This window comes from Accipiter gentilis, chromosome 21 (genome assembly GCF_929443795.1).
Source record: "Accipiter gentilis chromosome 21, bAccGen1.1, whole genome shotgun sequence".
Taxonomy (NCBI): Eukaryota; Metazoa; Chordata; class Aves; order Accipitriformes; family Accipitridae; genus Astur; species Astur gentilis.
In genome coordinates, this window is record NC_064900.1 from 6,389,815 (window position 1) to 6,402,993 (window position 13,179).

At 41.7% G+C, this 13,179-nt stretch overlaps 1 protein-coding gene across 2 annotated transcripts in view; it reads left to right on the forward strand.

Moving 5' to 3' along the window:
• ZBTB20 (zinc finger and BTB domain containing 20) overlaps positions 1–13,179 on the forward strand; it is a 458,636-nt gene that overhangs the window by 331,286 nt on the left and 114,171 nt on the right. For both annotated transcript variants that reach the window (XM_049824981.1, XM_049824982.1), the window contains one exon: positions 10,692–10,746. The gene's annotated coding sequence lies outside the window, so the exon portion shown is untranslated. The remainder of the gene's footprint in view (positions 1–10,691; positions 10,747–13,179) is intronic.

The following is a 13,179-nucleotide window of genomic DNA, read 5'->3' on the forward strand; positions in this document are numbered from 1 at the left end:
ATGGTATAATGATTATATTCAAATCCAGCCCATAAAGAAGGGTTTACTTTTCTGAAGCGAATGGATGCAGCGAACTATGTAAACTGGGTTTGGATAAGTTCTTGGAACTGTTTGCTTTTGGTTTTGTCTTTGTGAAATGGACACTTAACGCTTTGCAGGAAAGCTGATAAATAGCGTAAACTATGGCTCACCACTGAGAGACTTTGTAAAATCTCTGTGTCTGCTGTTTGGTTTGGCTTCAGCAATCAAAGGGATCAGCTTTTCTTCATTGAAAGGAGCATGCAGGTGGCTTTTCAGGTTTCTTTAAGGATTTTTGTTCTCATTTGATGCGGTTCAGGCTCTAAACTGGGCATCAAAAGATGTGAGTTCATTTTGCAGTTCTGCTTCAGTATTGGTCAGCTTCAAGATCAGTTTAGCTTTCTCTTCTTTCCTTTTTTTATTCCATAAAATGGGAATAAGGACAATTCCCCGTATAAAGCAAAAGGTAATATTCAGTTCATTGGTGGTTTGTTTGGTGTTTTTACAAAGAAAACTCTTGCGACTTTGTATATTGAACTCCACAGCTTCAAGGCATGTTAGTTTCTCTCTGGATGAGCCATATTGATATGGATAAACTATACTGTTTGGGGGAAAACTGGGAAGTTTGGTATTATTTCTACTTGTTGACTGGGTCGGCAAATGAAATTGCCAGGCTGAGATAGCCTGAGACGGTTGGGTTGCTCAGGAGAGGAAGTTTAGAACTGGAACAGAGTGTTGCTTCAGAGGACGAGTCCTACTAGAAAAGGTGCTGGGGACTTACAGCGTGGTTTCTTTTACGTTATGTCTGACTGGGGTATATACCTTTTCTCTTCAGTTACATTTTGCAGTAATTTGATTCAATCAACTACCCTGTGTTGTCCTCTATCTATATCATCAAATGGATACTCCAGCTAAGATTGAAGAGTTGGTGAAAAATGGCCATCTAAGCGACCGTGCTGTCGCACGACTTAAACTCCCTTCCTGCGGCATCACGTTGGTGGCGAGGGTCATGGAGGGAGGCATGTCGAAGTTAAACTGATAAAACAAGGAATAAGGGTGGAGGTGGTTTGGATATATTAGCAGTAAAACTTAGAATTAGGGACAGGATCCTATAAAACAGCATCAGATTTGGTGATAAGAGGGATCAGGTTCAGTGATAAGAGACTGCGTTCTTGACTCCTCAGCCACCCACCCCTATCTAAAAGAGCAATGAAAAATTTAGTTCCCCTGAAACTCAGTTTTCAGGGCACGTGTCACAAAACTAACAGCATGCTATAGAGTACACTGTTCTCATACTGAATATAAAATGTATTGTTCCCAGAAGCCATTTTAGTGGATCTTTATAAGGTTGTTTTGATTTATTTTCATAGACGTAGAATGAGAAGAAACAGGTGAAAAATAAATTCCAAACTATTGATTATGGCCTTTTAGAAAGAAAAAATAAAAAAGTTGGCTCTCCTTTTGGAAAACTCAGAAAAAGCATGTATTTAACCTGTCTTTGTAGATGCTGAGGGCTTAACACTGCATACAGTGGTGCAGCTGCGTAACCCTCGTGACTTCAGTGCATCCGCAGGGTTTTAAAGGCAAGTGAAATACTTCTGTAGAGCTTTTAGTCTCATTCCAAGTGTTGCATACTGTCACAAGAACACAGTTCACATTCAAAGCAGTACAAATTGTAAAAAATGGACCACAAACCATATGGTACCTTACCTTTCAAGGATTTGCTGCTCTTGTGTACAGTATCTGTCAGGTTAGCGTATTGCTATAGGTCTTCATATAGTCATGTTGTGATTTCTTTACTGGATAGGCAGTCAGGAAAACATTACGATGTTTTCTTTAGATGGTTGTGACTATGGATTTGACATACTTGCACGTTTCCATAATGATCTTGCTGCCACTTTGCTCCTGATTTTCCAGGAGCATATTCAAGTCATAAACCATGCAGCTCTCACCAAAGAGAGCAAACTGGGTTTTTAAAGTCCAATGTAAGCCCAGCCCGGGGCTTGCCAGAGCTCTGCACTTACCCTTTGCTCCCCAGCACCCACGGATGGTGCGGACCCCCACATCCCTGCACAACCCTCCAGTCCCCCTTGCAGCTCAGGCTTAGCAGTGTCCCCCACTCCAGCCCACCCTGTTCTCCAAACGTCATGGTACTCGCAAACTCAGCCAGTGCCCTTTAGTTCTGATCTGCAGTGCCTTCAGGGAAAAATGATATATCGGAGTACTTATGTCCCAAATTGAACGTTAGTCAGACGTTAAAATGAAAGAAATATTATGAAGAGTCAGCACGTCTCACTTTGGAAATAAATTATGTAAAGTACACTGGAGTGTCATGGCTCTTGGGACCACATATGATCCAAAGATACCATTTAGAGAAGTGATCACAACACCACTAGATTTTTCAGATCATCCTGGAGGAACATTAATACCCAGAAAGGAAATAATAATTAGCAATAGAAAGCTCCCAACCAATAACTTAAACTCATTTTCCAGGGTCACTTCCTCACATCAGTAACGTATTTGTATGTATCGCTAGATTTTATAGCAATTATCTCCTTATTAATAGTAGACAAACTTTACTAATTGCTATTATTAATACAGATGCATTTAGTTCCCAGTACCATACTTTTTCAGTTTAACATTTTGGTTACTCAAGTTTAGTCTGCTTAAATAGTTCACTATTATTTGATTGTACTTTCTCATGCTGTGTAGTCCAGTGTTGGCACTGCTGAATTCAGGACGGGTGCTTGAGAGGGTGCAGGGAACATGGACCGTGCACTGGAGCTGCAAGCCTTCAAGCAGGGAAGCAGAAGATAAGCTCCTCTGCTTATCCAGCTTGCAGTAAGGAGAGTATGACTCGATGTGGCTATGGTGTAAGGCAACAGATCTGACTTGTGAGCTGCCGGTTCAACCATACTGCCTCAGAACAGAAAATTCACCTACAGGCAGGAGCAAAGCCAAGACCTAATCTTTAGGGTATGATCCTGAAAGACAGCCAGAATCTTTAGGTATATATCCTTGTATATTTAAGTAGATATGTTTTCTGTTTTCTTCTGTCTAATGTTTCAAAGCTGAGTTCAGAGTTCCAAGAGTAGCCAACACAAAATATTATATAAAATGGAAATGCCCAAACTGTTTATGGACCACGAAGACAACTCATCTGGTCAACAGTTGACTTCTTTTTTTCCTCTTTTCCAAGAGGAAACAGGGAACAGGCTGTAAGTTAGACGGGAACAGCCCAGTCACATCGCAACCACCGTCTTTTCTGGGGCCGTCTCTGCTCTTTCACCATCTCTTGCTGCGAGCACGCACAGCCGCACAAGGGAAGGGCATCAGGGACGTTGGAAAGACGACAGGCAGGAGCAGGCAGCTGCTGCCACCAGAGCAATGAACCCAACCTATCGCACGGCCCCTTTGAGCAGTCAGAAGTAGGTGGTGTGAGTTATTTTGGCAGCGGCCACCCCTTCCCAGGTATTCTGTTTCCCAGAATTAGTCCCCCAGCACCCGCGAAGCGCTGGCTGCTTTGTCCGTGCACCCCTCCGGGGCGGTGGTGGGCAGCAGGGAAGGGGCAGTGCCGTGGCACTGGAAGGTGCTGCTGGGCACCTTCCTTCTGCCCAAAGGCTGAGCTGCATGAGGCTGCGGGCCAAGTACATGCCGACAAAATGTCCTGGTTTAACGTATTTTTACAAATTCCTCAAGGACAGTCAGTGGTTAGTTACTGAAGGTTAAAAGCAATACCATTTCAGGCCATCTTTAAGTCAAGATGCATGCTTAAAATACTATATTTAGATTATAAAATAAGAATATGTTTAACCTTCCCCCCCCCCAAATTTTTGCTAGTTTTCCTCTCACCCTGAGCCCATTAAAGCAACTGCTGCTGAAGCTGTAATGTGCTATTGCTTCCACAGAGCTCTCCTGCTCTTCTTTTAAAGTTTTCCTCTGAGGTGCTTTGTATAGAGACTTTCCTTGACTGAAGTTCTTCTCAGGGAGCTGGAGACCTCCGATGGATGTTAATTAGAGTTCAGTTTGCAGATGTAAGAGATTCCTTTTCTTATTTCATCTATCTCGTTGTTTTCACTGAGAACAGCTGGTAGGACTTATTTTGGGCTGAGTTACCTGTGGAATGAGTCAGCTCCTTGGCTTGATGTCTTTTTGAATTAGCTTACATGTGCATGAAAGTCCAAATTTTGATTGGATTAATTTTCTTTGTCCTATCAAAACATAATATTATCCAGCCTTCCTGGCAAGCAGGGTGTGCTGAAAAATCTCTTCCATCAAGAGTTTTCTTTTGTATTTTCTAGTTAAGGGTCCATGAAGTTTCTGGTTTATAAAAGCATTTTTGTGTATGTGCATGTGTAACACACATTTAAAGCCTCCTTTTCCCAGTACATTTTTCTTAATTTGAAAAAGACAAGGCTAACCTTGTAGCTATTCTTAATTACAAAAAATAAAAAAGTCTCCTTTTACTACAATTTCTGGTCCAAAATTAACAATGATACTAAATAGTTACTTATATACTAATTAAAGAAAATATAAGCTATAGCTATATCACAAATCTTTTGCAATGTTTGATAAGGTAAACTGCAAGGTTTTCTGTCTTCAAATTTGAGAGAGGAAAAAAGTCAGTTACCTTTTCTGTTATCTTCTGTGTACTGTAGGTTCTAAACAAACTCTGTCTTTGGAAAATGAGTGATGGAAGTATTATTAATAAATTTTGATTCAAAATTGTTCTTAAGTCATCATTGCATTCCCTACAGAACCACAATTTGGCTGCCTGTTTATTAAAAAGAGCGTGCTCACGTATAGTTGAGTAGATTTTTTTCAGATTCTTTAATGATACATAACCAAAATACATGTGTAAGTACGTTCTGATGTATAAAGACATACCTTAATTCTAATGCATGTAGAAAAACTCCTTGTCACTTTTCAAAGATCATTTGTCGTGGTTTAACCCCAGCCAGCAGCTAAGCCCCACACAGCCGCTTGCTCACTCCCCGCAGTGGGATGGAGGAGAGAATCAGAAGGGTAGAAGTGAGAAAACTGGTGGGTTGAGATAAAGACAGTTTAACAGGTAAAGCAAAAGCCGCACATGCAAGCAAAGCAAACCAAGGAATTCGTTCACCGCTTCCCATGGGCAGGCAGGTGTTCAGCCATCTCCAGGACAGCAGGGCTCCATCACGTGCAACTGTTACTTGGGAAGACAAATGACACAACTCCGAACGTCCCCCCCTTTCTCCTCCTTCCCCAGCTTTATGTGCTGAGCATGATGTCCTATGGTCTGGAATATCCCTTGGGTCAGTTGGGGTCAGCTGTCCTGGCTGTGTCCCCTCCCAATATCTTGTGCCCCACCCCCAGCCTCCACGCTGGTGGGGTGGGATGGGGTGGGGAGCAGAAAAGGCCTTGGCTCTGTGTAAGCGCTGCTCGGTGATAACATGCCTGTGTTATCAACACTGTTTCCAGCACAAATCCAAAACACAGCCCCATAGCAGCTACTGTGAAGAAAATTATCCCAGCCAAATCCCGTGTCGTAGGCTAAGAGTTGATGCATGGCCATATAACTGGCCCTCAAGCTGAATTCGCAGTATCGTCTCCCATTTCTGCTTTCTCCCTCACTGCAATAAGCTGTCAGTTGTAAAACCATCTCCTCGGTTCATCACTTTCCTAGCACTAACTCATCCGAGTGATGTTCGTTTCCTTTCTTATTAGATAGAGCAGCCAACCCTTCTCTTCGGTCTTGTATGAAGGAATGAATCCACAAGGACAAGGGCCAGGCTGTGGAGCTGTCGCTCTTCCCGTAGGCACACAGAAGTAAAGATGCAGAGGAAGAAAAGCAACTTGACCCATTATTTTGGGAAGACTCGGTTGATTTCAAAGGGAGCAGGATTGGGCCTTTGCAGAGGTGCTATTGTCCGATCGGCCTTTTGGGCCGTCTCCGTGCTGCGACACACCGTTTGAGTAGGTGTCGTTATCAGTCCCCGAGCAGACACCATTGTGCCGTAAAGCCTGTTACTACAGGTGACAGTGAAATTCCAGACATTTTGGCTGCTAAAGGAGGTGGTCACCTCAAGTATCATGACCAAAGGAGATTAAAAAAAAAACAAAAGGAAAAGGAGAACGTGATGATCATTTTCCTCTATACGTTGCCATGTTGCTTTTCTTGATGTGGCTCCTTACCTCGCATGTGACATCTGCGGCTAAGGTGTTGTCATATTTCTGGTATGCTAACATAACATTTGACTGCCTGCCTCTGCATTCTTGTAATTAACTCCTAATATTAAAGCAGTTTCCATCTCTGGATTCCTCAGCAAGCTGATTGAAAGGCGGTTTAATTGCACAGCATTGCCAAGAAACATGTTAGGTGATTGCTGGCTGTAGTAAGAGTTAATGTGAAAGTAATAGGAGATATCACAGGGACTAAGATTTTGCTGGCCATTAGCAGAGGTGACTTCAAAAAGCAAATGATAATTAGTATAGGTTTCACTGAACCAAGTTTCCATCTGCTGCTAGTCACTGGATTTTGAGCTGCCTCCTATTAAAGATTTGCATGTATTTTCCTGGATTCTCGATGGAAAGAACACTTAGGGGAAAAGGGTATAAATCAACAAATAACAATGTAACCTGCAGAAATATAAATCTATGTAGATTAATCCATGTTTCCTAAATTGCATACTAGATTGTAATTCAATCAAAGGGCAGGGGTCTTGTGACGTTTATGAACATTTATGGATAGTATGAGCGCTGAGATTAAATGTCAAACCTGGTATTCAGTTTAGAATCACGTATTATTGTTGTTCATTAATATATAAAAACAACAATTATATCCACTAAAATCCTCAATTTAATTTTGCTGTAATCTGTCTGTGCTGTGTCAGAGACGCAGTGCAGCCTCTCTGCCCCCTCAGATCATTTACAGGGCTCCGCCGACTTTCAGCCAAGTCTCCTCTTCCACCGTGTTCCCCCAGCATGGCACTGGCTCCGTTTGGCCCCCTCTGAACTGAGGAATTCCCCAGTAAATGATTTTCTTTATCTTCCACTGGGATTAAATTATAGTGTAGATACTGAGCAGGTGTAGTGCATCCAGGAGGAGAGGGGTGACAAGACTCTGCATCTTAGATCCAATTCGCTGAGCTGTGCCCTTCACCGGTTTCGTACCGGTAAAGGGTGAAAATGTTTTGAGGTAAGAGTAGTCACTTTAGGATTATCTGAATCCATTGCCAGTGCTCCCCGCTTAAAGCAGTTCAGAATTTGCCTGCTTCTTGCCAGTCTAGGGGCTGAAGAAATAACATTTCTCGCCTCAGCAGTGCATTACATCAGAGAGATCCTAAATCACTTTGCAAAAATTAGAGCAGAATCACTGCCCCAGTTTACTGCTAAGAAAATGGCACTTGAAGCAGATTAACTCGAGCAATTTAGTGAATAAATGGTAAGAAGCAAATGAATGCCAATGGCAAAAATGACTTTGGCACCTAAGATGTTAATTTCCTTGAAAGTAAGCAGTGCTTAAGCTAACAAAAGTAAAATATTCTCAAGTCCCCAGGGGGTTTACAGCCAAAACTTCACTGACTTCCAGTGGACTTTGACGTGAATGCCTAAGTCACTTTTGAAAATTGTAGTTAGCCTCATAAATCAATTACCTGTTTATATAATGTAACTCATATGGCTGTATTTCACCATCGTAACTCCCCATAAATAGAAATTCTTCAGTTCTTCAGGAACCTTATTCTCATTAAACTCAAGGGGGGATAGATTCCTAAACATGCTTAACATATAGGCCTTGCTTGTCTCCTAGTCTTTGTGATTTAAATGGAATTTATTCACGTAGCAAGGAAGGAGAAAGCGGGCAGAACCTGGCTGCAGTGAAGCAAGGGCAGGCTTAAGATTAGCCCCTGGCTATTCTGTCCAGGGGCCAAAACAGCTTCCAAGTAATAATGATTAATTAACACTAGGAATTCAATATGAAAAAGATCAGCGGATTCCCTTTGTCCACCCCACCAAATGGAGCCATACTGGGTTGAAAACAAACGACACAAATAGAGACGGGTGATTATTCTGCTTATAACACAGAGACCTGGGGAAAATGGTCAGCTTGCTTAGGCTTCATTTTTTTATGTTATTATATAATAATATATCTTGAAGAAATCTACTGTGTTAATCTAATATAATTAGGTTAAGTATGTCTCTAGTGACAAACAGCGCCATATGATAAAAAGTTTCACCCCAGCATTTTAATGGTTCAGGTTCTGCTCCTGGTTTCAATTAAGTCAGCACGATTGCACAGGGCAGTGAGAACAGGATTTGGCCCACTTCTCTCCCGCATACATGTTCTGCAGTTATCTAACCTGGAATGAATCATAGTTTCCTCAGACACATCTTGTTTTTCCAATACTTTACATGGAAAGTTTTGTTTTCATATATTTTCTTTTGAACAAAACTGGTAATCAAGCGTCCAGACCAATTGCAATCATTTAAAAAATTACGGTGTTTCACTTCTGGTGATTTTCCAGATTCTAGTTTGCAGCTTCTAGTATATTGTGCCTCTCTAAAATTACCCTACAGTTTTAATTACGTACAACAATCTTGTTCACTTCTTATGGCAAATTCGACGGTAATGTTGGTGTAAGTCATTACTCAGCACCTCCAGAGTCTCAAGCCATAATTTGTAGAATTCTTTGGCATCCATGTCATCATAGTTGCTTGACGCTTTCCCTTAAGAGAACTTGTTTTATGTTGCTTATAACAGAGCCAAACTCTAACCACTCGGCCTAAAATTTTCCATTCTGTGTTTTTTTTCCCATGCTGGATGCCTCCTGGTTGGTTTTGGTTTGGGTTTTTTTTCGGGTTTTTTTTCGGGTTTTTTTTTTTTTTTTAAACTCCAGGACTCCAAGGCACATTCTTTGCTTCAGACTTCTTGTCTCAGGTCCTTCCATGGTGTGCAGCCTACTGCCCCATCTGCCCAAAACCCTGAAAGAAATACTTCCCAACTACCAGCCGCTAACAGTCCTTCACATACAGTCTATCACAGATGAATCTATGGGCTTCGGGGTTACACCTTCAGGAGCAACGTAAAAGGAAAATAAGGGATACATGCTTAGCAAAGGAGGTTTTTTCCACTGGGAGAACTTCCCTGTTAAAGTTCATCAGAGTAATGGATTCTTGAAAGCAAGGTAAAGAGTGACGTTCTGTCCACCAGCCTGATCTTGCCCTTCCTTTCATCTTACGGCACTTCAGCTTTTCAGTCTGGGCAGAATCCATCCTGTCGTCTCTCTCATGCAAATCCTCCTTACACATGGGAGCAGTCAGCTTCTTTAAAGAGAAATTTGCTGTTGAACAGGGCCTCTCTGGGTGGCCTATCCAAAGGATGCAATAAGCACCTTGTTCGCTGTCCTGCAGTTTTGATGATTCTCTCTGCTCTTTGCTGTATTTCCTCCACCTCCCTTGTGGATGACCAACCACTAGATATGCACACACGCCTTCTCTCACGCTCTCCTCTACCAGGCCCAAAATTCCCCCAAATAATAGCTACAGCTCTGAACAAATTTTCTGCCTGCCTGCCTTCTTTCTCTCTTTTGACAACTCCTCACTTTTCCTTTACTATCCCAAATTAGTTTTGTATTTCTCTGAATATTTTTAATTGCATTGAGAAATGGTAGAGCTAATCTCTCCCTATAACTCGACAGGAAAGAGTAGGTCTAGACTTAAGTACTGAAGTACACCACATAGATCCCGTGGTCTTTGCCCACTGTGCTCCTGGTCCCCTGACAGCAATCTTTCGGAGAGCACCGTGTTGTCTGGTACCTGAATTTCTTTCAGCTTGGTGAAGGGAAGGGGAGACAAGACCGATTTGCAGCTTTGAACATTTTGGGGGCATCTGCCTTTGTTTTCTGTGTCCAACAGGAGTGTATCTTCTTGTTACAATTCAGAGCATCAGGCTTTGATTCATTCTGTTACTACATCCCAGGTTAATATGTTTTGGAAAATGTGTTGGCAACAAAGCTTAGATACGCCATAGTAGACTTTGGAAACCAGACCTGTAGCCTACCGAAAGTTTGCAATCCTTTAGCCGTTCCACTTTCATGCAGCCATGTTTTTTCTTAGGGGTCTCAGGGTAACAAGTCTGTCAAGTCCCAAAGATACTGTGTTGACAGAAGGAACTAAGACAACACAGTTTTTCTGTGCAGCTATCAGCCGTAATGTAAGCATCCTCAGCCCTAATAATATGCCTAACCCTTCTTCTGTGAAGGTCAGGATCAAGAAGGCGAGTTCTGTTTCAGAGGTCTGTATCATCTGGCGTGACTGCTAAGAAGGATGCCATTCAAATCTGGCAGTGTTTTTGTGACAAGAGCATTTGTCCATAGGAGCCACAAGCCTATTTCACAGAGGCTGGTGAACAGCCACCAGAGGATATTTAGTCTCTGCTGGCTTGGAGTTATCTCAGGATGGAAAGGGTCCTCAGCCATTACCAGTTTTCTCAGCTACATAGTTTTGGGGTCAGGTAATTTCAAAACTTCCAAGATGTATGCAGTTTGTGAATTTAAAACACTTTTTTTTTCTCTCTCTCTTCTGCGGGAACTGCTACCATCTGTGAGCGTCCTCGATCCCTGTTTTATATTGGTATCATTTAGTGTGTTTATTGTCACTTAATTTCCTTTTTCCTTTCTCCCTTTTCTTCTCAGATCACTCACATTCAGTTTGTGGCCTTCCTCTGAAGGAACCTTTCTTGTCTCTTGTGTAAGTATTTATACCACACATTTTACGCTCTTCATTGATACAAGTTGCGCATTTTGTTCAAGTTCCATCCAATTCAGACCAGAGCCCTCGTGAACTTCCCTGTAGCTCCCTGTGGCCACAGGACTCAATACTGAGTTTTTATTTTAATGCAACCGTCCAGGATTTTAATGCAGTGTCAGCTTATGGGACTCAGATTTAGTTCAGTGACACTGATTGATTGATTGATCTGTAATTTATATGTATATTTTTGGATGACAATATGGAAGATTTCTGTTATATTTGGGGATATACATGTTGTGATGGGCATTATGCTGTTGCGCTCTGATTTAGAATAAAACAGAGTACTCCATGCTATGCAAGCGTAAAACAAGTATAGAAAACTGTCAACTAGCATTTCAACCTGTCCTTGCTGAAATCTGACCTTGTGGCATGGGACCCTTCCTTACCCAGCCTTGTGTGCTCTCCTACCTAATACTGACCTGCTCTTCTTATTTGGGTAGATTAAATATGCTGTATTCTCTTTGACATCTAACAGTATCAGGATTAGAAATCTGTTAGTGGTTTATTTGGAAGATGTTATGTAGAGTTCTTTTCTCACCTGGTCTTATTCAACTTGAGTTTGGCTGCTGCTGTGTAGGTAACCTTTTTAATTGAAGAAAATACTATATTAATCCAGATAATTGTGGTTTTAAGACCTAAAACAGGAATAATTAAAATTTTCATGGTTTAAGTTTTGCTTTTTCCTTTTTTTTTGGGGGGGATAGGGGATGGAAACTTTGGGAGGGTTTGTTTATTATCATTTGGGTTTTAATTCTGCCAGGTTCTGACACATGATGGTTTTGCGTATTTGGAACAAAAGTTTGCATTTTGCTGGGATACCTTCATACATATTGGCCGTGAAATCTAGTGTTTTTAAAATAATGACGCTTCTTGTTGCAATATAAAGAGAAATATAGCACTACCACTTCATAATATTTACTATAGTTAAGTAAAGACAGACCAAAGTTTTCCAAATGTCCACCAGCATTTTAAGCCACTGTTTTGGGATGTCCAAGCTGGAGCTATTTAGTGAATGCCAAAAATAATGACGGCTTTTAAATTTAGGTTTAGTACTCCATGTCCAAATATGCCTAGACTTTGTGTTACTTTAGATCTCCATTTTGCAATTTAAATTCATGTCTCCTACCCATTCAGAGAGGAAAGTAGATGGCTGTTAAAGTGCTGCCTGGAATTTTAAGGAAAAAAAAAAAAAAGCATAGCACAGGAAGAAAAATAGCTCTTTCATATTTGGGAGAGGAATTGAACCTGCAAATTTATGTTCAAGTTGTGCGTTGATTGTTAGAATTTCTTCAAAGGGGTGCTAAAGTCTAAATGGACATTCATAATTTTTTCAGGTGCATGCTGAAACAATCAGAGAGCTTTCTTTTCCTGATACTAGACCTAAAATATATGACTTTAACATTTAAAGTTGAATCACTACTTTTGCGGTGCAGAAAGAAACAGCACGTCACCTTCTTCCCCGCCCTGTGGGCAGAAACATGAGATATGCTGCAGTGACTGCGAAAGGTGGTATGACAATGCCAGCTACTGAGGAGATGTATTTGAGCTGACCTATCATGCCTATGGTGTCCCCATATTTCTTTCCTTTCCCCTTTGCCTTTCATTATAAGGTGTCCCAAATCCGTAATTTACAACGTGCTGTTCCAGTTTTGCGCTGATATATTTGCTACAAATAAGTAGGAGTCTATGCGCGTGCATAGCTCCCCGTGGCGGTGTCAGGCCCGTGAGACGAGGTGAGCAGAGGCCCCCCCAGAATGCAACATGGCTTACGTCTAATGTGACATTTATTTGACTTGGAAAGGCAATTGATTAAAGTCCCATCAGACCTTTGCCATCATGTATTATGTATTTATCCAGCTGGGGCGGTTCATAACGGCCCCTGACAAATCCTATTATTTTTGTTGCAGAACTTCATAATATCGATAAAAAGTGTTAATGATACTTAGGGACGTGAAGCGCACACCGGTTATGTTAACGCTTCCTGCAGCAGCGGCAAAATCATTTCTGCCTGTGGCAGGGACCATGTGCTTTCAACATTTGCACAAAGGCACCATTTTATCATCATTCTATCTCTGCAGCACAAGGCAGTTTGGGTGGAAGCAGCAAGCTGGCTTCATGGTAGATAGGCATGTGGAAACCCGGAGCTGAAATCCCTCTCCGACAGTGCTTTGCTGTGTGACCATGCATAAGTCGTTTCCCGTCAGTCTTGCCTTTGTTTCTTGACCTGTAAAACTACAGGCGCACACTTCCTTGCTTCTTTAAGTCAGGCTTATTCCACAGCCAAGGGCTTCTTTGTGCTCCTCTGTTCTCAACTGAGCAAGCTCCGTAGGAACCTCACTTTATTTCAGGCACGCGTGTAAAGTTTGTATTATT